This window comes from Acanthaster planci, linkage group LG03, assembly GCF_054643075.1.
Source record: "Acanthaster planci isolate LZ-2023a linkage group LG03, COTS_SCS, whole genome shotgun sequence".
In the NCBI taxonomy this organism is placed as follows: Eukaryota; Metazoa; Echinodermata; class Asteroidea; order Valvatida; family Acanthasteridae; genus Acanthaster; species Acanthaster planci.
Window position 1 is genome coordinate 21,700,946 of NC_141779.1, and position 24,920 is coordinate 21,725,865.

At 40.9% G+C, this 24,920-nt stretch overlaps 2 long non-coding RNA genes across 4 annotated transcripts; both read right to left on the minus strand.

Annotated features, from left to right (window-relative positions):
* Positions 1–1,869: 1,869 nt before the first annotated feature.
* LOC110990949 (uncharacterized) lies at positions 1,870–11,874 on the minus strand. Of its 3 annotated transcripts, none has more exons than XR_002600064.2 (6): positions 11,815–11,874; positions 6,946–6,995; positions 5,816–5,909; positions 5,122–5,205; positions 4,385–4,495; positions 1,870–3,674 (listed from the first exon to the last, which is right to left on the minus strand). It is a non-coding gene; the product is annotated as an uncharacterized LOC110990949 (long non-coding RNA). The 3 variants fall into 3 exon arrangements; XR_015424750.1 differs by lacking the exon at positions 11,815–11,874 and adding an exon at positions 11,685–11,793; XR_015424751.1 differs by lacking the exons at positions 6,946–6,995; positions 11,815–11,874 and adding an exon at positions 6,464–6,771.
* Positions 11,875–14,380: 2,506 nt separating this feature from the next.
* LOC110990957 (uncharacterized) lies at positions 14,381–23,719 on the minus strand. The gene is made up of 5 exons (XR_002600070.2): positions 23,560–23,719; positions 22,884–22,977; positions 22,185–22,265; positions 19,915–20,025; positions 14,381–15,488 (listed from the first exon to the last, which is right to left on the minus strand). It is a non-coding gene; the product is annotated as an uncharacterized LOC110990957 (long non-coding RNA).
* Positions 23,720–24,920: the final 1,201 nt, after the last annotated feature.

The following is a 24,920-nucleotide window of genomic DNA, read 5'->3' on the forward strand; positions in this document are numbered from 1 at the left end:
TCGCATACTGATTCTTGTGTTGATATATAAAATACAAACTTTAGTCTTAACCGGGGATAATTGTTGCAACGGAGCTCCAGGCTACCGAGTGGAGTGTTAGTATTGTGACGTGACAGAGGGCGCTAGTCACTAGGCGCGGTGCAAAGATATATGGCGCTCTGCCTAGTAACAGCGGCAGATGTTAGGCGCACATAGCCGTGTGTTAAGCAAGCACGGCGCATAGGCTCCGCCTTGTGCGTTGTGCGATAGGGCAGCAGAAGTCACTGCTAGGTCACGTGAGCGCGTGCGTGGGCGTGGTCACAGCGGCGCGAAAGCTATAAACGGCGTGCGTAAGCGCAGCGCGGCCGGCCGGCCGGCCAGCTACAGCTAGGCCCAATCGTCCTGACAAAGGGCTGATCCGGATAGGAGGTAAGGGTCGAAAATCCTGTGCAAGGGTTAAAGTCACCTAGCCTAGTGTGACTGTGCCTAAGTCCGAGTGGTGCGTGTGCTGTTGAGGGGCTCGGTAGGTTGAGGGGCTAATTGGTGGTGCGGTATAGTTCCAGATAGGAGCTTGCGGTCGATGCAAGGGCGGATTGCTATCTCGTGACGTGACTTGCGTGTAGCAGCCCTAACAATAAGCCCCGTAGACTTGCTAAAGTCCCTGATTCGGCACTGGATGCCCACAAGTAATTGTGGTGTTCGCTGCTCTGGGTGAAGTCCGGTCACATATAATCACACAGTCTCCCCATCAATAGCGCCCTCTACTGGTGTATTGGTTGAGTGTGTTGATGAATAAATCAGCCGCTTCTTAATGGTTGTATATAAGTCAGGTGTCCAGGCGAAGTTTATTTTCAAGTCAGGTCTGTCCAGGTTACGTCATTAAGTTTCGACCAATCATATTAGCCATCATCTCGACGAAGGCAAACTTTCTTGGGGGACGGTATACTTCGGTCCCAACGGCGTCACAGTATTCCTCTTTTTGGAATTTTGGACTGGATCGGTCATACTAACGCTCCATGACATGACATACACGACATTTATCACAACCTACTAGCTTCCTTAAATGCCAAAGTCAAACCATTGGGGCTTCAATGATATTTCGGACTCTGTCAAAATCCGACCATTTTCGCTCGACAAACGCACTCCTCCCATTCAAATACGCGTGCCTAGATTTTGCTAGCGCATTAAAAAATGGGACGAACAAAATGTCATGGGTCCTCCACATGGTCTGGGTACGAGACTTGTTGATCGTGAAACAGTCGTTGGTAGCACTCCCAAACGTCACATTCAGTGGCCACATTCAATTGCGTCGTAGAATGTATTAAGATGGTTTGACTTGGTGGTTATTTTTTGTTGTGAGTCAAATGGAATAAACGAAAGAATCATTTGAATTTCTCGTGTTAATTAGATTAAGGGCCAACGCTTTGTATACAAATTTACTGTTCCTTGCTCTATGTTTATGTCACTGACGAAATTGAATGATTAGGCCTAAAGCAATGAAATGAATGATGTATCAGCGTAAATTCGTTCTTGCGCCCTCTTTTGGTGAAGTTGTGCAGTCGAAACTCACGTTGCAGAGACGTCTTTCCTCCTGATGTTAGAAGACGGTTGATCCACAAAACAGGCAGTTTTTCCAGCTAAGTAAACTCTAGGAATGCAACAGTTGGCAAGAAGAGATAATTCTTCCAGCTTGGAAATCACCAAAGAATATTAGATTTAGTGTTAAAGGTTGGCTGGGGGACTAGAGGTTTCGTAGAGGGTCATTGCTGTTATGGTAAGTCTACTACATGGACTCTCACGTACAATAATTGTATACTTGTATTGTCATTTGGGTTCCACATGTGGCAAAACACTAGGTACATAATAAATAAATACATTCTACTCAAAACATAGCTGATCAGTTTCTTTATTTAACCACATCATAAACGGGTGCTCATTAAGGTTGATGTACATGTAATTGTTACATGTATTCGTTGTCAACTAATTACAGCGAACAGCCGACTCTGGACTTGTGCAGAGTTGTAACGAGTCACTGATTTTAGTGATTCGAGTCGAGTCATTTTACAGCAGAGACTCGAGTCGAGTCACCCAAAAATGCGACTCAAGTCGGACTCGAGTCGAGTCATTGACTCGAGTCATTACAACTTTGGACTTGTGTCAAGGGCTGCCATTAAGGAGTGAAGACTTTTCTTCTGTGCTTCAAGGCCAGCTGTTTCCAAGGAGTGTTTTGTCAGGGTGTACACACTTTGCATTTTTTGTTGTGTAACTTAAGAGGTTACAAATGACAAAATACGAATTTGCTTTTCCCATTCAACGCCATTCCCGGAGGGAGACGAAGAGGACGAAATATGGGACGAATAAGACAAGTGTGTTTTTGTCGTGATTTACAATGCTCTGAAAGTGAAACCTTGTGATGTTAATTTCGAAATCGGTATCAACATTAGGGCGGGTGATCACTCTTTGACGAGATTAAACTTTCGAACTTATAAAGCAATTTTAAATGAAAGAAATGCTAAATTATCTGGGAAAACGTATACTGTGCCATTATTATTTTGATTAAGATAGAAAGCTTGTTAGCTAAAATAAAAGCATAAAAATTAGCATAAAAATTTGCCTATGTGCGATACATTGATAGTGGCGCTGCAATGGAATCACGCATGCTTTATGAGAATTGAAGGCAGATTTGAATATTAGGCTATAATACGGTAAGCTTAATTTACAATGCAGGTGTTAATATGAAAAAGTGTAAAAGAAAAAAGACCAAGGTGGAATAGACAAGATAATGCTCGACATTATGTCTTCAATTCAGTTGTGCACATTTAGTGTGTCACACTAGGAAGTGGCGACAACGTTTAGCCAGGTTCCAAGAAAAACGGGTTTTGGGGAGCCAAAAATATTGAAGTTTAGTTTTTGTAACCTTTTCTGACCTATTCTGACTTACACGCTTTTTGATGTAAAAGAACAAAGAAATAGACTCAAAATTTGCCTTTCATTTTTTTCAAACAAAGTCCCATGAGTCCCTCGGGAGTTAAAAACACCATATTACACATCACAGCAGTCAATATCGTTAAATATCCAATTGAGCCACACATTCGCTGCATAAACCTATGCAAATATCGAATATCAATAAAATGTAAACGACAGTTTACAGAGGTAGGCGGATATCACACATTATCATTGTCTAATGTAGTGCTGCTTTGAGTTACGCACTATAATGATTATCTTATTGTTTCACGTTGCGTACCAGCCCTCACGTGTCTCTTTTCAGAGAGATTAACGTTTTTGACTGTTTTTATTCCAAATTATGTCTCAACCAATCGGATGTGAAAGTAAATAAAATTACCGTGAGAGCTTTGGGAAATTATGGACAGATATTGTTTTTATAACCATTCACATTATCAGTGGTTTTGAATTGGAACCTGAAAAGTACTATTTTTGATGAAATTGTCATAAAACACATAATCGTATGGAGTTTTAAGACACGATAATAACTGAAAGAAAATGTGCATTTTTGACAGAACCCTTATACCTATAGTGTAGGCTACCGAATCCAACCTTGTCATTTAAAGTGTTAAAACTAATATATGCCAAAATTACTTTTGGCCCTTGTTTAAGCTATGGCGTCAACTGTCATTAGATAGGATAGCATTGTTGTTCAGGTATATCGAGGCAGATTCGTCCACTCAGCTGGTACCCTGAAAAAGAAACGATCATTAGACACGGAATTACTCAGTTTGGCAACATGTCAAAATTAGTGTAACCCTTATTTTTGTTCATACATTTTCCGAACAAAGCACCAACGAATTTTTTGCTGGTTCTTTGGGTTACTGTTTGCCGGTTTTCCGTCTCTCTTTTCTCTCCCTCTCTTGAAAAGTTCGACCATCAACGACTACTTTTGTTATTGGTTTTTATGAGGCTCTAGATAAACCATCTCGTATCTCGCAATTACTTTATGTGCAATAATAGCGCCTCCATTGAAGTCGCCATGGTCAAGCGTGTAAGCAGCCACCTTGTATACTGTCCTCCATCCAAATTTATCATTCAGTCTGACAGACGTTTTCATTTCCCATACAAATCGTTTTTCCTGTCCCTTCGTTAGATTTTTTTGTATTTCAACAAGACAGTCCTAAATCCTCTGATTGGCTGATAGGAAGCACCTGAAATGATGGCACATTCAGACCATCGTAAATTTTGGACCACTTGTGGAAAAATACCAACATATGTGGAGAAATTTGTTTTGTAATGGTGTTGACTGTGGGAAATCGGCTGAGAGAAGTAATTTATACTCGCCCAGTATTAGTGGACAGGTCTTTGATGGCAGTACATTAAAACCAGTGAAATGGGTTTGCAACACTTCAATCAGTTCTGGGAACCATAATTAAGACAAGATCCAAACTTTGCTCACGTGACATGGTGTACTCGGAGTGGGGCTACTTTTCACAGCAATTTTGGCCACCACAAACAGAAGTGCAAAATATGGCTGGACAGCATTGGAACAGATCCCTGCCGACCAAATCTGAAGAAATAACAAGACATGCAGTTTTGTAATGAGACAGGTCTTCCTTGAAGTGGCAAATTCTGTTTCTGATTTGCTGTAATAACTCGCCGCCAGCACACGCCCAACATTGATGGTCCGTAAACGCCAAACCGTACTCCCTCGAAGTCTCCTTTCTTATTTGTCGTCTCCAGTTCGACCACATTTTAAGATCTACCCACGTCAAAACTCCAAAGCGACCATCGAAGTTCAAATGGCAAACGCATGAAAGGTCGATAAGGGTCTACAGAGGATTTCGTGTAGTAAGCTAGTCTCTTGAACGGTATACATTGCGCCCAGAGAAAATAAACAATCGACAGACCAAACAACACCATGCATATAAACAACTCCGGAACCATTACAACGAAAGCATGTGCATGGGGCAGATCGGTCGGTGATTTAACACTTGACAAATCATCCATTAGAAATCGCAGTAAACGCCAATCTCCAGGGGTCAAAAGTAGCTGATACAGTCTATGCCTCTTGACAAATAGATTACATATCGCCATTGGAGGGCTCTATGCGGCCCTCGTCTCACACAAAATAAGTTCTTTATTTTCGGGTGTTTTTTTTTCCTGTGGAATTTTAGCCTCTAGGTTTCAACCTACCATCTTGCAAACCGTGGGCACCGAATTCCTCCCTTTTTAGGTCGTCCTGAATTACAGACAGCAATTTCCTCAAGCTCAGTGAGTCTGTTGAAAGGTAGACAATATGGGCCTAATATTGGTTTGATGTAAAGGCGACAAGTTCCCTTAAGAAATGCAAAATCATTTTCAGAGAAATTTTGGTTTTCCTTAAAACTTACGGAGCATAAACCTTGGCACACTAAAAAGTTCCCTATGTCGAGTTCTTCCGAAATGCAATTAAATTCGTTTTAGAACCCATGTATTTAGGCGAATTTGCTTTTGCTTAAAATTCCTTGCTTCTTATTGTCTTTTTAAGTGCTCACCTTATATAAACAATCATTGTCAAAAATTCCAAGTCGCACATTAGACCCGATCGTCACTCAATTTTATACACTTTGATTCAATGAAGTTTCTGTCTTCGATTCTTGGGTTTCTTTCGGTCAGTCTACCTTGCTGTATTTTACTGATCGCAGTCATAAAAAAACTATCGCTGAATGCGAGGCTTTTCAGTCAATCGAGCAATGATTCAAACCAGCAATCGACTTCGTGCTGAACTGACTCCGAAGCTAATTCCGATGGCAAGTTTTTTAAAATAAACAAGATAACAGAGCTATAAAATCTAGCTCACTTACCACATACTTTTCGCACAAACTGGATAATACTAATAGGTGCTTACCTTTTTCTTCCCTGTTTTGGGCCTCGGTGAACACACCACATCCCAGACTGAAGAGAGCAAGCAAACACAGAAAGCCCTTCATCTTTCTCTTCAACTGTGAGTTGGAGCAGGGAAAAATGCAACGTATAAATATTACACTTGCAGCAATGAAACTACTGCCAATTCTCCTCACGACAGGATAAAAACGGAGTAACTCATTTCTGTGGGTGAGAATTTAAAAAAATCAATTCACGGTATTTTTGGAATGGAACAACACTCATTTCAATCCACTGGTATTGAAAGAAAATGATACATATCAATTTGACTTTGCTTTTTTTCATTTTGCCCAATTGTTTTCAAATACAGTCTGTACAATCAAGGTTAATAATGTCCCTAATACCAACATATATTCTGTTACGTGCCGACAAGCACACTCGGACGCACGACAAAGAAAAGACAAACTAACGGAAAATGATATTTGGTACATTGACGAACTAACGATAGACGGATGCATCAGGCTAGGTATTAACTTATGAACAGGTAACAATCATTTATTAAATAAACAGATCGAACAAAAGAATTGACGACAAACTATCTACGAGGGAAATACATGACATGAAAACCCAATATTCGGCCGGATATAATGAAATTAATGTGAGCTCACGCAACTAAGAATGAGGTTAGGCCGGGCGCTCAGTCAGGCACGCGGAGGCAGGGCAACGCCGTCATGGTCTATCACTGCTCGACTACCACCACAGGATGGTGAAGACTTCGGAGACCGGTGATAAGCGGCGTCGGGCTCTGGGCACTGGAGGTCAACTGCAAGCCATTCACGGTAGTAGCCTCGACGCCCCACGGTCCAAACGATTTCGGCGGAGATGGCCACACCCAGTCTTGCCAGCTTGGCTTGGTAGAAGTCTTGGCCTCTGGTGGAAGATCTGCCTCCCTCGATGGTGGTATGCACTGACTGAGAGCCCGGCAAGGTACAGTGCGGAGCTTAAATACCTGCTCCGTCACAACACCACACTCGCTATTCAAACAAAATAAATTCTTTGCGTGCCAAACACAAGAAAGAAGAAGGGCAGCTATATGTCAAAGAAAAGGCTACAAAACGGCAAGTCCAGCCGTAACACCGCCGATAAGGTACTCACTTTAGCTGAAGGCGCTAGGCTGTGATGAGGTTATCTTTGCGGGATCCTCACTACAGTGAATGAGAAGTAACGAGTTTTCAGTGATGAAGCATGCAAAGGCCAAGTTCGATTAGCGAGCATTAGGCAACCACTGGTTTATTTTGCAGGATACCCAGGATAAGTTTTGTGCATAGGTTCTTTGGGAAAATCGAGCAGTTTGAAAAAACTGTCATTGCTAGAACTTGGGCAAGGGAAAGTGTCACTCAGAGCGGAGAGATGATAGATAAATGGAGCCATAATTGATAGTTGAAAAGAGATCTGACGTGTCGTAAATAGGACACCACATCAGAAAACATCTCAATACCAGGAAATAATTAAAGGCCTGTTCATACTTTGCGCGAAAGCGAGAGCGAACACAATTAAATAAGTGAGGGCAGATCAAATTTGTGCTGCGAATTCACAAACGTTGAACACACTTCAACTCGATCGGAATTTCGCTACAAAGTTGTTGTGACGTCAAATTCATTTGGTTTTCGCATTCGCCTGAAATATGAATCGGTCCTAAGCTTAAGACGCAACGACAGACCTATTTCTCTCACATGCCTGTTCGTCTCGACTTGACGTTGAAACTCCGACGACGTGGCTATCTGGTATGTCTGTCTGGTAAGTCAACTTAAGTAATGTGGTTGAATGCTTGACCCAGAATTAAGTCAATCACACTGCCAATGCCTCGATTCAAGGGATTGGTAAATTTCATCATTGTGGAGCACTGCCAAAAAAATAGAACACTCCATAAAGGGTGACATTTACAGCATTTCCGTCACTACCTGCGGAAATGCCGGGTTTAATTATGATTCTACCCAGACAGTGTGGACAAATTATCCACAGCATTTTTGTTTTAAATTTCCTTAATTAATAAGTCAACATTTATTTCTGCAAAATGGCACAGGCATGGGAAATTGCGATTATTTTTAACAATTAGGTGCTGATATTTGCATACAAAGTTCCCTCTTCACCGGTGCACAAAATTCTCGCGCAAAGGTAACGATTCGATCAAAAGGTTCTAAGCACGAAAAGCTGTATGAGCAACTGTTCTCCGACCCCCTCCTTTGATTTACAACTTGCTAGATATTGTTTCTCATGTTCCTCTGCAGCCCAGTTTTTGGCATAAGTTCAAGTTGTGCCAATGCCCAATTATCGCAACATGGGTAATTTTATGGTGAAACGGTGGTATGTTTAAATAAGTGTGTTATGGAATTGGAGGCCTCTTTGCTAGTCAGGATTCAAGTGAGAAGTGGTTAAGGTGTCGCCATCGCCATAATTCACTCTACAAGCATGCTTGTAGCGCACAGCGAACCCCAAGCCTAATCAACGCGGATGGCACTCTCAGTTACACGTACTTTTCCCTTCACAGCTTTTTATATTTAAATGACAGATAATCGACAGCACGCTATTAAAACACGGTAGTGTTACCTTAAACAGGTGGGGGTGGAGGGTTTGGTTAACGAGCCCCTGAAGAGACATTCCTTTTTTCTCGTGTGCGCAAGATAACTATTATTAAATGCGCATGACATAAATCATGTCCACGAAAGAAAGCTTATATCGTGACCTCCAGTAGGGGTGATTGGAAATGTTTACAGTTCAACAGTGTCAAGTTCTTGCGAGCATTATTTAGTACCTCTCAAATATCCATTTTTAATCTTGAGACTGTATTTCCATGACGACAAATCAGCAACAAATTGGAAGGGAAACAGGCGAATACCCCTCCAGCAAAGTTAATTTCGTGCGAAGAATCTGAACTGCTTTTGCAAGAACAATGACGTAACCTCGAAAGTTCATGAGCTGTACTTATTCCATAACACTGCAAGATGACCACTTTGATCATTTGAGTATTATTTTGTTGCATCTTTTCACGAGTTCTAAAAAATCCATACAGCCAGCAAGAAATGAGACCGACGGGTACCCCCCCACACACATATCCAATCGCTATTGACATTCCCCCAGATGTCTGAAAAGAATGCTTCAGATTCCAGTGAAACAATGACCAACACAAAGCTGGGGATTCTCTCCGTCTCATGTGTTACTTCATATGTAAATTCATTAATGAGAAAGGTTTCATGCGTTGGAAGTGTTTGAATACCTATTGGCAAAGAAAGTCAGAGTGCATTGATTGCAGACTGCTGATTTTCATAACTTTTGGTATTCAAATTGTGACCAGTTGACCAGTCTGAGTCACGTGGTCCCTTCTCTTCTTCATTCACTTAATTCTCTTCTGTTCGCTGTTGAGTGTGACAGGTAGACCAGCTGTGCCACTCATAAGCAAACTATGGGACAGAGAGAAGCCTTTGTGTTGGTCGTTATACTAGTATCTCAGGATTTCTTTTCAGACATCAAGGGGGGATGTGTTAAAGTGACAATAGGCCTGAGTGTTAATAGAGATTGGACTTGTTGGGGGGTACCCCTCTGTCCCATTTCGCACCTGGTAGAGTGCCGCTGGTCCTTTATACACTCGCAGGTAACCTTTTCTTTTCATTGGATGCCTCCTGAATATTAAACACAGCATTGCAATGTGCATGTAACACCTCACGTATGTTTCACCCCCATTCAACGTGTGCAATTAACGACTTCGACCGTGCGCAGCGGTTACTTGACCAGACCCTCGTGAAACATACGGAAATGTCCTTAACTTGCCAATCCTCTGTTGAGCCTTCTCGGTTTTAAGACTTCGTTTGCACAAAGTTAACAAACGATCATATTGAAACTCTTTGTATGTGCTCTAGGAGGCTTAAACCGAATAAAACACTTCAGAATCATACATAAATATGAAATTTAGCCTCAAAGTGGTTGCTAAGATGATAAATTATTTTCATTTTCAATCCATCACTTGGTCTTTTTTCCACTAAATTTCTCAATTTTAGAAGTTTTCCCAGAACAATGAGACACTGCATACGACAGGCCAGAATCTCAACCACACAATACAATCAGTTCCATGTAGCTAGATTTTTTCTTCGACTTTCACGAGTTATATTTGATACTTCTGCGCAGCGCGATCTGTACGTGTTTTACATGTACAAAACCAATCCAGCCACGTACCGTGCACGGTACACTGCGGCCTGTTACACGCGTACCGCAGCGTAGGCCTACATCTTGTCTAGTACATACATGTATACCCGTACAGGTACATAGACATTTTCATGTGGTTCATAGTAATGTAAAACTGGGGATATATACCGTGAATTTAAACATTCAAGCAGAGTGTCTTCACGTCTTGCGTCATTATTTTTGCAGTATGTAAACAATTGATTTTTAAGGTTTTTGCATGCTTTGCAATATTAATCAGAAACATGGCAACTGAATATAGCTTGTTCATTGCATTTAGCGTAGAGGCGTTATACGATCGCCTTCGGCGCTATACGATCTTTGGACGTGACCACCCAAACCCATTTCCCTTCTTCGATGTTGATGTGCCATGGAGCATAGTTGTAACGTAGGTGAAGCACCTTTGTGAAGGCGCATGTTTTGTGAATAAAGTGTGGCCCTGTATCAAGTGTATCTGTACCCCCTTGTTACTGTCCCCGTACGTCGAGGCTGTTGTGCTGCGGACCAGTCGGTAAACTGCCGCTAAAACGGATCGGCGTCACTGGCCTTAAAGGCTAGACCGCTCGCTGACGTGGGCTGGCCCGACCGGGTAGCAGACTCCCAAAGACGAGACTGCATGCCACAGTATTGTTGCCGTGACTGACTACACAAGTAGGCCTACGCCTCGCATTGGATTTTGTGTCATCGTACGAATGTCCATCGCGATTTTATTCGAATATCAGCAAAAACACAAAACAAAACCAAAAAACATGGAATATACTTGTGTTCAGCCGTTTACAGAAACAGAAACTCGGTTGAAATTAAGGTTCAACGTTCAGCCACCAAATGACACCAAACAGCGCCAATGACTGGTTCCGAATGACTGAATTTCATTCGAAAGGTATCACTTATGTCACGTTCATACGTGGGGTGGTGATACACTACGGTGGTGGGGTACGCCTAAGTTTTAAGTTGGGGATTGATATCTGCGGCGATTAAGATACTCATAAAGATCAAGAATTGGCACAAAGAATTATTCTCACTGTATATTAGAGTTGATTTATTTCTATTTGAAATCAAGTTGAGAAATTTACGACGGCCGCAATATTAAGATTGAGAAGATTTACACAATACGGGCGATTCACATAGTGCGCCTCCAAGAGTTTGCAACGCATTGGCCAATCGCAACGCGCGAAATTTGTAGACCCTCTCCAAACGCGCATTGGGTCGACAAATTTCGCGCATTGTGATTGGCCAACGCGTTGCAAACTCTCAGGGGCGCACTCTTGTGAAACGCCCGTATTGTAGACACTAATAAATGGAGTTGACAATGATATGGATTGATTAACCAGTAATGGAAAAAAAAACTTATGCTATGTGATAATTGCAAGAATAAAAAGTTTGTTGGCAAAGGGATAAAAGCATAATTAAAGGCTAAATTATAGGCTAAGAGGTAGAAGGGCAAAAGGGGACTGTGCAACCTGCTCTCTCTCTCTCTCTACAGAGTTCAACTGTGTAAAGACCACACAATGGAACAAATCAAAGACATGTAATAGTCGTTCAGTCCAAACATAAAACAGTCGTTATGCTTCGTACAAGGTACAAGTCATATGGCCAAACTTTCCAAAAAACTTTTACGACAACGTGACAAGCAAAATCAGTCCAAATGACGAATTTTTTACCTGACTTGAAGCCCACATTTGGGACACGTGTACTACGAGACAAATCTGACAACGCAAACAGGCCAGAACTGTGCGTAACGATAAATGAACGGTAAAAGTTGCAAAAACTTTAGGACAAAAGTGAACTTACGTTCTGACAGAATAAGCTCCTTCTAGAGAGGTATGGGATGCCAAAGCGGAATTTATTCAAAACAGTTATTGAAGGCCAAGAAAAACAAAATCATCCGAGACCAATTTATTTTACTGCAAGACACAAAGAATCTTATGCAAGACCGAAAATATTCGGTCTAGGAAAAAAAAATCAAGCAAGATTTAATTTCAAGCAAGATCTAAAGAATAAAATTCGCCTGCAAGATAAAAATTTTCACCCAAGACCAAAATTTTCACCCAAGACCAAATTTTTCGTGCAACATGCACGTGACCATTTGACTGGTAACCCCTCCTTCATTGAATGTGACATCGCGCATATCATGTAGTGAACCAATGGACCTTCATGAAATATGCAAATTCACTGGCGCATGCGCGCTCTGGTTGGCAAGCGCAGCCGAACACTGTCGGCACCGGCAGTGTAGGCACGGACCCTCTGAGTAGAGGGTCCGTGGAGTAGGCGAGCTGCCAGCCTTTGCCCGATTTTTTTCTCCACACTAAGTGAATCAGGTACTAAAATATTAGTACCGAATTGGTATTGTTACGTCGTAGATTTAAGTAACTTTGCCAACCAGTCGTGGTAATGCGCATGCACTTGCTATTTGCATTTGGCGGATATAGTGCATGTGACTAGCCAGAAGCAACAGTCATAATTATAATGGATCAATGACCACCACAATGCACATGCACAAGAAGTGCATCACTACTTTGAACGCGTAGTGCACGAGCATAGAAACGACAAGGCTGGACTACACTTTGCTTGCGCAATCTTAAGGATCGGAACACAGACGTGGCCCACGGAATCGAAGTTGGAGGATGAAGATCTGAGATGGGAACCAGTCCAGTAGGCCTGAGGTCATGTATGGTCACATGCATGTAGCACAAAACATTTGGTTTGGGGCGAAAATTTTGGTCTTGGGTGAAAATTTTGGTCTTGCACAAAAAAAAATGATCTTGCGTGTTAAAACTTTTTATCTTGCACAAAAATTTCTGTCTTATACAAAAAATTTGGTCTTGCATGAAATATAAGTCTTGCATGAAAATTTTGATCTTGCATAAAATGTTGGTCTTGCATGAACTTTTGGTCTTGCATGAAAAGTTTGGTCTTTTACACAAATTTTGATCTTGCGTGAAATTAAATCTTGCTTGATTTTTATTTTCGTGACCGAATATTTTCTTTCTTGCATTAAATCCTTTGTGTCTTGCAGTAAAATAAATTATTCTTGGATGATTTTGTGTTTTCTTGGCCTTCAATAGCTGTTTTCAATTAATTCCGTTTTGGCATTCCATAGAGAGAGAAGCAGATCATTTTGTCACGTACGACACGGCGAAGTACGTCGCGTAAGCGTACAAGAATACGTTCATGTCTGGTATGAACGTATGGACTAAAACCCGTTGTTGCAGACTAATATTGATGAGGATACGATTTACTTGTGATTATGACCATGGAAAACCACTGGGGCGACTCTATACGGATAAGACGACGATCTGAATATAATGTCGGGACTATGTTGAACGAGTAGGAACACTTTAGGTTTGTGAGAAAGTGCGTGGTGTGGAAAACTGAGCGAACCCTAGACATGACAAAATCTGACCACCACACGTTTATATAAGGTCCAGGTACCAGACAGTGTAAGTTACTTGGTGGAAATAAAACAGCGTTGTCTACACGTTTCACAAAGTGACCTATCTCAATGTGTCAGTCTTTGAAATAGTAATTTTAAGTTTTGGAGAGGAAGGTCAACATTTTTAATTTACCCAGTGTAATATCCCGACTACCGAAGGACCTAATTCCAAGTTATGGAAAGTAACTCTGTTCCTTAACCTCTTGAACTTTACCTTTTAACCCTGCTACTTCTGGGACTGTGGATTACTTTCTTTCGGTGTATCACAAATGCTACGTGTGCATTTTCTGTTAGTCTTGCACTTGGTTTCCAGAGCCTCACATGAAGAAGATTAAATCGGTGTTCCTCCAACTCAAATATTGCGTGTATCTTGCCCAGTTCATTACACCCAAATTAATTAACTAGCTATTCAGAGCACCTATAATTTTGAAATTTTCAGAAAATAAAGATTTCATCATGCATAACAAGAACATGCAAAAAAAACACCAATTCGTCAACAACTGAACTTCTTCACTTAATAATTATTCACGCATGCGCACAAATGGCCTTGGCGGCAAGAAGTGTGAGTGGGCCGTTGAAAATATACAGGGTGAGACTTCGATGATCATTTTCACTCAAGTTTTCAGACGTAGTTCATTTTTGTTTTAAGAAAATCTCATTAAATCGTTTTCGCTAATAGTTTTTAAGTGGAATTTTTAGTGCTCTGTTAAAAAAAATTAATTAAATCATTATTTTTCCTGCGCGCACGAGATCATCGTTTCTTATTATGACCCCCTTCCATCTTAAGCACTATAAACTACATTGTTCGTGTTCTTGGAGCCAACCAGCGCATTTGTGAAACACATCAAAGGCAGATTAATTTACAATGCACGCGTTAATATGAGAAACTGTGAAAGAAAAAACACAAAGGTGGAATATACAAGATATTGCTCGGCTTTATGTCTTTAATTCACTTGGGTTGTGTGTCACAGAAAGTGATGTCAACAATTCGCCAGGTTCCAAGAGAAAAAACCTTTAAACGCTGGTATTCTTTTGACCGCGACAACAGGGCTGCGGTATGCCCAGTATGCTAAGCCCTGTGCAGCAGCAGGCCCGCATTGAAACCGCCGGTGCATGATGGATAGAAAGTATGTGGACATGGTATGCACTGATCCTCACACAGAGCTGCGGCTGTAGCCGTCTACCGCTGTACCGGCTTTAAGGGGGTCTTAGGGGAGCAAAAAAATATTGAATTTTATTTCTGTAACTTTTTCTGGCCTTTTTGACCGGTGAGGCTAGATTTGGGGGCTTTTTTAACAAGCTTTGAAGGAAAGGCAAAAAGGAAATAATTTTCATAATTTTCAAACAGAGTACTAGGAGTCCCTCATGTGTTCCAAACATCATATCCCACATCACAGCAGTCAATATCGTTAATATATATGAGCCCAAACATTCGCTGCAGAAACCTACACAAATATCGACTTTCAATCAAAATGCATACGACAGTTTACAAACATATTAAAATGGATATCGAAAATTGTTATTATCTAATGAAGTGCTGCTTTGAGTTACACACTATGATTATCCTATTGTTCCACGTTGCGTAACCGCCATCGCGTGTCTCTTTGCAGAGAGATTAATGTTGTTGACTGTTTTTATTCCAAATTATGTCTCAACCAATCGGATGTAAAAGTAGATAAAATTACAGTAGCTTTGGAAAATTATTAGATATTGTTTTATAACCATTCACCTTATCAGTGGTTTTGAATTGGAACCAAAAAGTACCATTATTTATGAAATAGTTAAGAAAACACATGATCGTAGGGATGTTTTAAGACGCGATAATAACTGAAAGAAAATATGCATTTCTGACAGAACCCTTATACCTATAATGTACTCAATTCCCCTTGTTATCTAAAATTTTGTTAAATACCTGTCGAAATAACCATTGCCCCTGTTTAAAAAAGTTTTCAACTGAACTGTCATTAGATAGAATAGCATTGTTGTTCAGGTATATCGAGGCAAAATCGTCCAGTCAGCTGGTACGTGTACCCTGAAAAAGAAACGATAATTAGACATGGAATTATTCGGAGTTTGAGAACATGCACTGATTTTAAAATCAATACTTTTGGGTGTTATCAGATAACCACGTCATAGGGTGTTACTTTAACACCGCTGGTGTTACTTTGCACACCTATAAGTGTTACAATGCACCGGAGGATGTTGAACGTAACACAAAAAAACACCAAAATTTTTATCACCGATGAAAAGTGTTGGCGTAGTCCTCTAATAACATCGGGGGTGCTAAATTTAACACCCCAGTTTTTGCAGTGTGTCAAAATAAGCGTCACACTTATTTTGTTCAAATAAACATTTTCTGAACAAAGCAACAACGAATTCTTTGTTGGTTGTTTAGTTTACTGCTTGCTGTTTTTTATGGATTCCATATCTGCCGTCGTGCGTCGTCCGTCGTGCGTCGCCCGTCGTGCGTCGTCCGTCGTGCGTCGTCCGTCGTGCGTCGTCCGTCGTGTGTCGCCCGTGGTTTTTTGTCACGATTGCGAAGTGGTATTTTTAACTTTGACCCTTGATTGTTTCACATGTACATGTCCTTGTTCGATCGATCCACCATGCCTGACTCTCATTTTAGCAATAGAACCAGAAGATGTACATGTATTCGTTTTTGCAGTTGCGCCAAACTCCAATTGAAAGAAGAAATAATATCCTGATATCGGTTAAGTAACATGTATATGAAATAATACCATTTTGGTTACATAAATAAATTAACAAAATAGACTTTTGTTAGGGTAGATTGTTTTTCTCGATAACTTAGTTACTCTAGACGTAACTTTACTCGTTAACAGCCTGACTTTAGGTCTATAGCCTATGTAATATGTAATATTTCTGTCTGTCCCTGCACGATATCCCACAGAACGGAATGTAAATAATAGATTATTTACAATGTTTGATTCCTTAATAGTTTTCATAAGAGACGAACTGATTCAACATTATTTTGAGGGCGGGTATACCTTTGATGAAATCTGCTGTATACTCCAAATTAGACATGATTTTAGTTGCAGGTTGGCTCATAGAAGTCTTTTAAACAGTAACGTTACTTGTTAGCTCCATAAATAATGCTGATGTGCTGGACAACCTGTTCTCATTGGCCTATCCACCATGGCATACACACCCACAAAAACCAACACGTCATATTTTCTGAAACTTAAACCGAGTGGTAATTGCCCCCTAACAATACATTTAATAAACAGTTTGTTATCCACAGCACGTCTAGTATCTCTGGATTTCAAGGTGAAATTGAGAGGACGAGATGGAATATCTGTATCGGCTGGCAGATTTCTGCCTGGAATTTGATGAAAACAAGTCGGCACATTTTTACAGTATGCAAATTAGAATAATACTGTGGATAAGTTTGCCGGAACATTTTTGCTGAAAATGTTTTTCCCCAAAAAACGCTTGGTTGTATTCTCATAGAGGCGATATTTTCTTGTCAAGGGGCAGGGGTAGTCTAGCATTATTGGAATTAATTATGTGACTAGTATATGCTTTGCAGGTGGGATTTGTACTTTCCTTATTCGGAAAAGAACTTTCGAAGTGAATGGAATCATCACATTGTCATTTGTTAAACCCGGCTTTTGCAGGTCCTATGCAACCCATTTGATGGGCGACGCACGACGCACAGTGGGCGACGGACGACGCACAACGGGCGAGGCACGACGGGCGACGCACGACGGGTGACGCACGACGGAAAATGGCATGTTTGGAACTGGTAAATGGCAGAATTGGGACACAACAAAGCAAATGCGACGGACGACGGGCGACGGCAGATATGGAATTCCATAGTTTTTCGGTCTCTTCTGTTTTTTTCTCTCTTGAGAAGTTTGACCGACAAAGACTACATTTGTTATTGGTTTTTATGATGTTCTAGATAAGCCATCTTGTATCTTACAATTTATATACAACAAGAACACCCCCACGGAAGTCGCCATTTTCAAGCTGTAATGCGTATGTAAACTGCCACCTCACCCGCGGCGAATGGATAGTCGCTCCTGAGCGAAGAGCTAGAGGAGACTAGTTTAAGCAAACTAACGCACGAAGAAAGACTACAAGACGAACCGCACGCACGCCCCGCACGCCTTTGGAGTTCTGCCCCACGTAACTTATGTTTTCTTTACATTTGCTGCCGTTTCGGTAACAGGTACGATATATGCCGACGCATGAGTCCCCATCAATGAAAACGATCTCCTGTCTTGGCGTTGCATCATGCATGTAATGAATTATTCAACATTACAATGGGCGCGTATTCAACATGGCGTCTTTTCCGGAAGTGGTGTCAGTTCTAGAGTACAATCTCTTCCAGAATTGCCTCAAATATGCAGCGCCGAAGCTTGAGATTCTGATCGACAAATTGAAACCACAGCAAATGTCGGCCGTGAAGGCTTTCCTGGAGGGTCGAGAAATATTTGTCAATCTTCCAACTATGGCAAAAGTTTCATATACCAGGCCGCACCGTTGTGCAAAGACTTCATGAAGTAAGTAGTCTAGACACGCTACGGTTGCTAGGCCTACTTAATATGCAAATCATGTCAGTCGTCAAATTTGGGGCACTATGACCCTGAAATTAATTCCGAATGTCCAGTGGAATGCAGTGTACTGGTTACAAACTGACACAATTACTGCTTTACTTTTCACGCGAGCGAGAGTCCGAGAAGCCAGTGTCCGAAAAACGGCCCAGCACAGTGACTGAGATGGAAACGTGACACTGTCACCCGTTTGACAGGAGTGTTTGTCGTCGCCATTGTTTTTAGTTCATCATTTTGTTCTAACTAGGGTTGATTGACTTCATGAGAAAATCGGCTTCGAGAATTCCAAAACAAAAACACCTGCTGGACTCTAGTCTCTCTACAGTTGATTCCTAATTTAATCAAGCGGAATCCCATTCTTTCACAACAATAGCCTACCCGCTTCGCAAAACTAGAAATCGACTTGAAACGCGGTTATTTCAGAGTATTGGATAAAGTTATTGGTGAATTAGAAAAGTATATGTATGCATGTATCATAAATTACTGTTTTATTCTGAAGAATTTTTCGTCATCAAGTCAACATAAATATCAAGAATTACGACCGTAAGTTGTGTTCCTGAAAAAAATGGGTACGGGCAAAACCGTTATATATATAATTAACATCTCCCCAACGCAAAAAAAAAATACATCTTGTAAAGAAAAAAATGTTGTTTTTTATCGACTGGAAATGTGTAATTAAATGATATTCATCTTGAATTACCCTTTTGGTAAGTAGACTAGCCCAGGATCCCCCCAAAATACGATTGGTTCAGAGAAATGTGAATAATTCATAACATTAGCATATTGAATAATTCAGATAAACCACTGGAAACAAAGCTCCAAATGCGTTTGCGGCGGGGCGGTACGGTGCGCACAGTCTACGACACACTTATGGGTACAGTCCACTAATTCAAGCCCCATTGAAAACAGTGTAGAATCAGCACTGTTCAGGGCCCAATAACATGCACGCCAATATCCCTGAGATTTCTGAAACACAAATGAAATTCTTGTCCAGTCACTAATCTTTCAATTTCTTTTCAATTTTTTGTGGGTTAACCAATTACATTTTTAATTATTCCCACAAAACAAAATCCCCCCCAAAAAGTGATTTTTCCGAAATCTGATTGCAGCTATTTTTCAAGTGGCAACCCTAAACTTTATCGGGTACTTAGGACCATTTTTATACGTAGTTTTCAGCCATTCTGCTCTCATATGAAAGCTCAAAGACCCAGGGCGTTGATCCTGACAATCTCACCTTTTTGGGGGCCAAACAATCTCCTTTTGCAAAAGATACTGTGGGCGGGGCACTTTTAATGCTGATTAGCTGGCCAGAAATTCTCACTTGAATTAGTTGTCTGCACCCTTTACAGCTCGGCTACTGCATGCGCATGCGTGGTTAATTTCGGGCGTGCTGTTCGTCGTGTAGTCTTTCTTCGTGCGTTGGTTTGGTGCTTAAACAAGTCTCCTCCAGCTCCTCGCTCTTGAGCGACTATCCATTTCGCCGCAGGCGCCTTGATCAAAGGCTACCACCTCGGATGCTACCCTCCATCCGAATTTTTTTATTCGGTGTGACAGGCGTTTTTGTTTCCCGTACAAATCACTCGAAGAGTACATTTTTTCCCGTCGTCCCATTAGTGGTTTTTCTATTTCATCAGGTATTGTCCTAAATCGGCTGATAGGAGGCACATAACATGTGAGATGGCAGATTTAGAGCATCATAAATTTTGGACCACTGTGAAAAATACCCACAAATATGGAAGATGTTTTTTTGTAATAATGATGCTTGTTGGGAAATCGGCTGAGAGAGGCAATTTATTGGCACCCAGTATTCACGGACAGGTCGAGTCTTTGAAGGTAGTACCATAAGGAACCATAAACAAGACAAATCCAAACTTTGCTCACGTGACATGGTGTGCTCGGCGTTGGGCTACTTTTCACAGCAATTTTTGTCATGACAAACGGAATGGCAATACATGGCTGGGCAGCAGCGCGACAACCTCCTGCCGACCAAATCTGAAGAAGGAACGACAGTTTTAACAAGATAAGTCTTCCTCGAAGTGGCAATCTTTTGGACTTGCTTAAATAAAAACATCAGCCTATACACCCAATACAATGATGGTCCATAGATGCCAAATTGTACTCCCTCGAAGTTCCCTTTTTTATTTATCGTCTCAAGTTCGCCCACATTTAGGGTCCACCCACGTCAAAACCCAAAGTGATTATCGAAGTTCAAAATGACAAATGCATGAAAGGCCAGTGAGGTTTTGCAGAGGATTCTGGCAAGGGAAACTATTCATACGACGGACCACATTGCACCATAGTGTCTCTGTGGACAGCAACTACGCCCAATAAACTAATCAAGGAAATACAGCATAGGATTTGTGTTGTTGATCAATCAAACACTTATAGCACGTATAAATATTTGACCGGAACATTAAACTTCTTCCTAGAATTTGGTTGGGCTCAATTGTAAATTTAATTTGAAATTTGCATAGCTTTCATTTTGTTTGCAGTGTAATTCACGACTGTAAAGCAGACTTTATCATACATTTTAGGGATGTGGTTATTTATTTACTTCTATGGAAGCTTCGGTGGAGAGTTAATGGTAGCAACCACATGGACTAGAGTAGAGCTAACTTCAGACTTATAGTGTGCTAATTGTCCATGTGCACTGAGGCATCATCCACCATTGGTCAAGACGTTTGTCGAAACTCTGTATAAACAGCTCTGGGACCATTATAACAACGGAACGAGCATGGGGCAAATCGGTCCGTGATTTAACATTTGACATATCATCCATTAATTTCATTCGCAAATGAAATCGCAGTAAATGTCAATCTCCAGGGGACGATAGTAACTGATGCCAGTAGCGCATCCAGGTTTGGTTGTCGGGGGGGATGGGGAATTCAAAAGCGAATGCGGCGTCGGGATTATTTTACATGATGTTGGGGAAGAGAAAATATCAAAAGCTTTACTCGTGGTCCCGAAATCCAAGCTTTTATTTCATGGTGTGGTTTTCTTAGGGGTTTGGTGGTAATATTTAATACATAATATTAAAATGAAAATGTGATAACTAAATACAAAAATGAAAATAAAAGTAAAAAATTGCCCCCCATACGCCATTGGCCGGTACAGTTTATGCAGTTTTACCTCTTGGCAAATGGAGTACAGATTGCCATTGGCGGGCTCTGGGGCCCTTGTCTCTCACAAAATACGTTCTTTATACTCGTGTAATGCGGCCGTTTCACAATAGTGCGCCACCAAGAGTTTGCAACGCGTTGACCAAACACAGTGCGCGAAATTTGTCGACCCAATGCGCGTTTGGAAAGGGTCGACAAATTTCGTGCGTTATGATTGGCCAAAGTGTTGCAAACTCTTGGTGGCATGCTATTGTGAATCATCTCGACTTGATGTTCGTCGGAACTCTGACGATGTGGCTGTCTGGTATGGCTGTCTGGTGCAGGTTAACTCAAGTAATATGGATGAATACCTGACTGAACATTAAGTCAATCACACTGCAAATGCCTCGATTCTAGGGACTGGTACAGTTCATTATTGTGGAACATTGCCAGTAAAATAATCACTCCGTAAAGGGTGACATTTACAGCATGTCTGTCACTACCCGCAGAAATGCCAGGTTTAATCATGATTCTACTCAGACAGTGTGGTGAAATTGCATGGCATGTGTTATTAAATTTCTTTAAATCAACATTTATTTGGTGGTAATATTTAATACATAACATTAAAATGAAAATGTGATAACTAAATATAAAAATGAAAATAAAAGTAAAAATTGCCCCCCATACGCCATTGGCCGGTACAGTTTATGCAGTTTTACCTCTTGGCAAATGGAGTACAGATTGCCATTGGCGGGCTCTGAGGCCCTTGTCTCTCACAAAATACGTTCTTTATACTCGTGTTATACGGCCGTTTCACAATAGTGCGCCACCAAGAGTTTGCAACGCGTTGACCAAACACAGTGCGCGAATATGTCGACCCAATGCGCGTTTGGAAAGGGTCGACAAATTTCGCGCGTTATGATTGGCCAACGTGTTGCAAACTCTTGGTGGCGTGCTATTATGAATCGCCCGTATTTATTTCCTCTCGAATTCTAGCCTCTATTCGGAATCCCTTTGGGGGGCGTAGTGATATGCTGCAAGGTTTCGGCCTACCATCTTCAAAGCTGCGGGCAACTTCTTCCCATCTCAAGTAGTCTCCAAGATCATATAGTAGTTTCCTCAAGCTCAGGGAGTCTGTTAAAAGGCAAGAAATGTAGACTTTCTATTCGTTTGATATGAAGTCAAAAAGTTCCCTTTATGAAATAAAAGAACATTTCCAGAGTGACTGTAGTTTTCCTTTTTGAAGCTTACAGAGCACATACCTCAACACATTAAAAAGTTTTCTATGTCAAACTCTTCAGAAATGCAGTTAAATTAGTTTTAGGGCGCATGTATTTTAGGGAATTTGCTCGAACTTCAAATTTCTTGATCATCATTCTACTTCAAAGCGCTCAGCTTCATTTATGAACATTCCTATTTCTTTGTCAAGAATTCCAGGTCACACGTCACACCCAGTCGTCACTCAGTTTTATACACTTTGATTTAATGAAGTTTCTGTCTTCGATTCTTGCGTTGCTTTTGGTCAGTCCAAATTGCTGTATTTTCCTGATCGTAGTCTTGAAAAACTATCGCTGAATGCTCTTTTCAGTCAATATAAAAACGATTCAAAATTGCTTTCGATTTCGTGCCAAAATGACAGACTCCAAAGCTATTTCTGATTGCAAGTTGTATGATGATATAAACGAGATAACAGAACAGTCTACCACATCATTTTATCGCAGAATAATGGATAATAATGCGAATGGTGCTAACCTTTTTCGTCCCTGTTTTGGGCCTCGGTGAACAAAACACATCCCAGACTCAAGAGAGCAAACAAACACAGAAAGCCCTTCATCTTTCTCTTCAACTGTGAGTTGGAGCAGGGAAAAATGCAACGTATAAATATTACACTTCCAGCAATGAAACTACTGCCAATTCTCCTCACGGCAGGATAAAAACGGAATTACTCATTTTGGAAATGGAACACCCATTTCAATCTACTGGTACTGCAAAATGATGCATGCCAATTTGACTTTGCCCTTTTTTGGTTTTTATTTTGCCCAATTCTTTTTGGCTTTTTAAAAATACAATCAGTACAATCAAGGCTGCCCATGTCCCTAAAACTAATATAAGATACATCCGCCGATCAGACACTCGCGTTTTCAGCAGGCTAAGCTCGATTAGCGATGATTAGGTAGCCACAGTTGTTTTGCCGGATACCCAGGATATGTTTTGTACATAGGTTTAACAGCTGGGAAAATCGAGCAGTGATCCACAAAGGGTCACTGCTCGAACCTCGGCGAGGGAAAGCGACGCTTGGAGTTGAAATGGCCGTTTCCCCGTTGTATTGGAGCCATAGGGTTTCGAAAAGAGATCTGACATTTCATAAATAGGACACCACAGGAAAAACTTAAGACGCAACAAAAAATCGTAGACCTATTTCACTCACATGCCTGGTCTTCTCGACTTGATGTTCGTCGGAACTCTGACGATGTGGCTGTCTGGTATGGCTGTCTGGTGCAGGTTAACTCAAGTAATACGGATGAATACCTGACTGAACATTACGCCAACCACACTGCAAATGCCTCGATTCTAGGGACTGGTGCAGTTCGTTATTGTGGAACATTGCCAGTAAAATAATCACTCCATAAAGGGTGACATTTACAGCATGTCTGTCACTACCCGCAGAAATGCCAGGTTTAATCATGATTCTACACAGACAGTGTGGTCAAATTGCATGGCATGTGTTATTAAATTTCTTTAAATCAACATTTATTTCTACAAAGTGGCACAGACATGGGACATTTCGATTATTTTTTAACAGTTAGGTGATGATATTTGCATACAAAGTTCCCTCTTCACCAGTGCACAAAATTCTCGCACAAAGGTATTGATTCGATCAAAAGTTTCTTAGCACGAAAAGCTGTATGAGCACTGTTCTCCAACCCCCTCTTTTTACAAATTGTTAGATATTCTTGTTCCTCTTGAATATCTTTTGCAGAACAGTTAATAACCAAGTTTTTGGCATAGTTTTTGTGCCAATGCGCCATTATCGCAACATGAGTAATGCTATGGTGAAATGGCAGTATATTTGAAGAAGTTTGTTATGAAATTGGAGACCTCTCCACAGTCTCAATTCATGTGAGAAGTCGGCAAGAAAGTGTCGCCGTCGCCATAATTCACTCTACAACCATGCTTTTGCATAAGGTCCTCAGCGCAAAGCTAAGCCCATGCCTAATCAATGCGGATGACACTCTCAGTGCTCCGTACATGTTTTGGAAGCAGTTATTTTTCCCTTCACAACGTTTTATGATAATTAACAGACAGTACGCCATTGACACAGTAATGTTACTTTAATTTCTAGGTAGGGTTTGTGGTTTACGGAACCCCTAGAGGGGCATTTTTTTTCTCGTGTGAACAAGAAAACTCTTCATGGGCATGATCTAAATCATGTCCACGAAATAAAAAAAAAATGTCCCTTTAAGGACTACATAGAGGTTGTGCGTTTTTATAATTGTTTTATTTTGCCTTTGTTCAGTACGGAAACTATCCTTGAAATATCAGATCAGGTTAAACCCTCATTAATACAGTCTCACAATAATAAACGATAGCTTCTCACAAGCTTTGCATTGTGGAATTTTAGAGACTCTTAAGCACGAGAACACAAGTTCATGGCTGTGTACGCAGCCTGATTTCTGTCACTGTGTTACTGTAGTTTTCATGAGCTTGACACCTCTCTTCCTTATGTTTATTTATAAGTGATAGTGACATTGGGAAAATCAGACGAAACATTGTCATATGGTTTAGCGA